The sequence below is a fragment of the Triticum aestivum genome, chromosome 2B (assembly GCF_018294505.1).
Source record: "Triticum aestivum cultivar Chinese Spring chromosome 2B, IWGSC CS RefSeq v2.1, whole genome shotgun sequence".
NCBI lineage: Eukaryota > Viridiplantae > Streptophyta > Magnoliopsida > Poales > Poaceae > Triticum > Triticum aestivum.
The window spans coordinates 70,059,199-70,062,112 of record NC_057798.1 but is presented as its reverse complement, the minus strand read 5'-3'; positions in this window follow the sequence as shown (position 1 = coordinate 70,062,112).

Below are 2,914 nucleotides of genomic sequence, written 5' to 3'. Positions count from 1 at the left end.
TTGTCTTCGGCGTTTGCAAGGAGGGTTCTCCTCCATATTCCATGTGTTTGCCGAACAGTGTCCGGTTTCCTTATAAATGTTGCGCTCCTTGGCTTCTACGTCCAATAATGGTCCTCTTCCACGTGTCGTATGAATGCGAAAAGCCAGGGTATTTTTACATTTTACCCCCTAGCTGCGCGAATAAGCTGCCTATAAGAGAGGCGAGGATCCAGATCCGAATCACACCATCCTCCTTCCGCAAGTTCTCATCGAAGCGCATTCGACAAAAATCCATTCCAACATGGACAGTCGACGCGGCTCCTCCTCTCGCGCTCCTAGTCCTCAGCCAGGAGATTGTAGGAGATGTTCGGTCCCGCATAGCGAGTTAGCGACGCTCCAAGCAGAGGGATACCTTCCCCCAGCCTTTATGGTTCCGGTTCGAGCCGGACTGGCCACCTACAAGGGTGGGAAGCAGACGAAGAGCGTCCCCAATCCCTCCAAAGGAGAGCGGGTATGCTTCGTCCCCTACCTAATAAGGGGACTCGGATTTCCCATACACCCATTTCTCCGGGGGCTCCTGGAGTTCTATGGACTCCAACTTCACCACCTCACACCTGCCTCCATCTTGCACATCGCGGGCTTTGTAGCTCTTTGCGAGCTGTTCTTGGGCATCGAGCCCCATTTCGTGTTGTGGAAGAGATTGTTTTGCCTCGTACCCCGTTCTCACGAGGGGTCGATATATCAAGTGGGCGGAGCCGAAATATGGCGCATCGCCGAGACCGGATATCTATCCGGAACCCTGAAGAAGGCGTCCGAAGACTGGCCTTCGGAATGGTTCTATATGGAAGACGCCCCGCTGCCGGATCTAGTTCGGATCGGCCTCCCGGAGTTTAGCAACGCTCCTATGAGAAAACACCTGAGTTGGTGCCCGCGGAGCCCTCAACAGGAAGATGATAGGAGCGTCCAATATCTGATGGGCCGGATAAGGTTACTGGCCCATTCCGGACTGACCATGATTGGAGTCATGGCCACATGCGTTATGAGAGGGGTGCAGCCGCTCCAATATAGGGGCCACCCCATGTGGGATTTCAACGGGGAGAATGACGCCACCCGTCATGGCCGCAAGGGGCCAGGATCGGCCGCCGATCTGGTGAAGATCCTGTCCGGCTTGTACAAGGGGGAGAAGGAGGACTTCCTCCGCACGAGTCCATTGAATGGATTCTTCATGAATAACCCTCGGAGCTGGGTAAGCGGACGTTTATATATCCGATCCGTGCTTTCAAAGATAAGTATCTTACTTTATGATTTCGACGCAGGAACTGCGCCGAGATGTGGAGGGCATAGAAAGCCCGACTCCACAAACTGAGGATCCGGGAAGATCCCTTGATCCGGCCTCCGGAGAGGATCCGGACATAATGGTGGAACTGATTGACGGGGTGTTCCACCAGCTCAGCATAGACAATGCTCTATCGCCATTACGGCTGACTACCCCGGTTTATCTCCGGCTTCCCAGGTGAGTACGACCGAAGTCCCGACACCATTACTTTTTTAATGCTTATTTCTGACCATCGTGTACCAACGGTGCTTCGTAGGAGGTGCCTTTACAGCGGGAAGCCGAGCCCGCGGCGACTGACCAACCAGGGTCAGTGCGGCCCAGCAGGCAGAAGAGGAGTGCGGCGCGAATCGAAACATCGCCGCAAAGGTATGGCGCACCATTGTCTTTAAGGGAAAGACTCCTGGGAGGTATATTAATGCTCATGATTCTTCCAGGAGAAAGAACGCTCGCTGGACTGTGCCCGGAGAGGTTGCCAACCAAGCCTCCGCCAGCCAGGCTCCAACACCTGGTCCGGAGGGGGAGGTGAGCGCAAGGCGTGAGCCGGATGCTCCTCCAATGGAGGATGCCGACAGGTTGTCCGCCACCAGGTCTGAGGTGGAGAGCACCATGAATCACAGGCGCCGTCGGACAGTTCTTCGTGACGCGTGTTTCTCCCCCGAGGCGTTGAATGCCTTTAATGCGGGAGACGCGCACCTCCGTGCTGCTCAAGATGGTTTAACTAGAGCCATGGAGCAGTATGTGAAAGACATATGGGTGGGGAATTTTAATAGTTATATGTGCCAGTAGCCCCCGAGACTTAAAATAGTTAAACTAACTGATTTAAGGATCATTTGTTATGCAGGATCTTACGGAGAAGAATACCCACCTGTCCCAGGAGCTTCAAGAATGCAAGGCCCAACTTGAGGCCGCACTAGCCGCCGCCGGGGGAGCCACAGAGACCCCCTCTGGTAATACATATTTTGAAAAGATAAGTAGTTTATGAAGTACGACATGTGTGTTTAGTCTGACAATAATATTGCAGAGGGTGCCGGACTAGATCCGGACAAGCAACATCTGCTGCGCCAGCTGAAGGCCGGCGAGAAGGTGCTTATGAGGGTGCGGCAGGAGAGGAACAAACTCCAAGATGCCAACACCCAGCTGGGCGAAGAACTAAAAGATGTTCGGGTCCAGCTGTCTAACTCCGTAAAGGAGAATCGGCGGCTTCGTCGCGGCATTTACAGTAAGTGCTTGAGCAAACTCTTTTGAAAAGAAGAGTTCGGCGAGGAAGTCGATTGACAGAAATGTGTCTGTAGGTGTGCTCATGGGTCGTCCGGAGGAGGAAATGCCTGGTTCCACGGGTGACCTTCTTCCCGAGCTGCTGCAACTGCATGAACATGTCCGGCAGGCGATGAGCGGCGTCGTTCAGGCCTTATGGCCTTCCGTCTCCCTACCCGAGGGTCTTGGAGGGCTTGCTGAGAAGCTTCAGGGAGTACGGCAGCGCTTTCGTCTATGGAAGATATCGGCCTGCCGTCTAGGCGCCAGGGAGGCCTGGGCCATGGTGAAGACGCGGTACACGAAGGCTGATCCAAACCACATGGCCGAGGTCGGACCTGTGGGGCC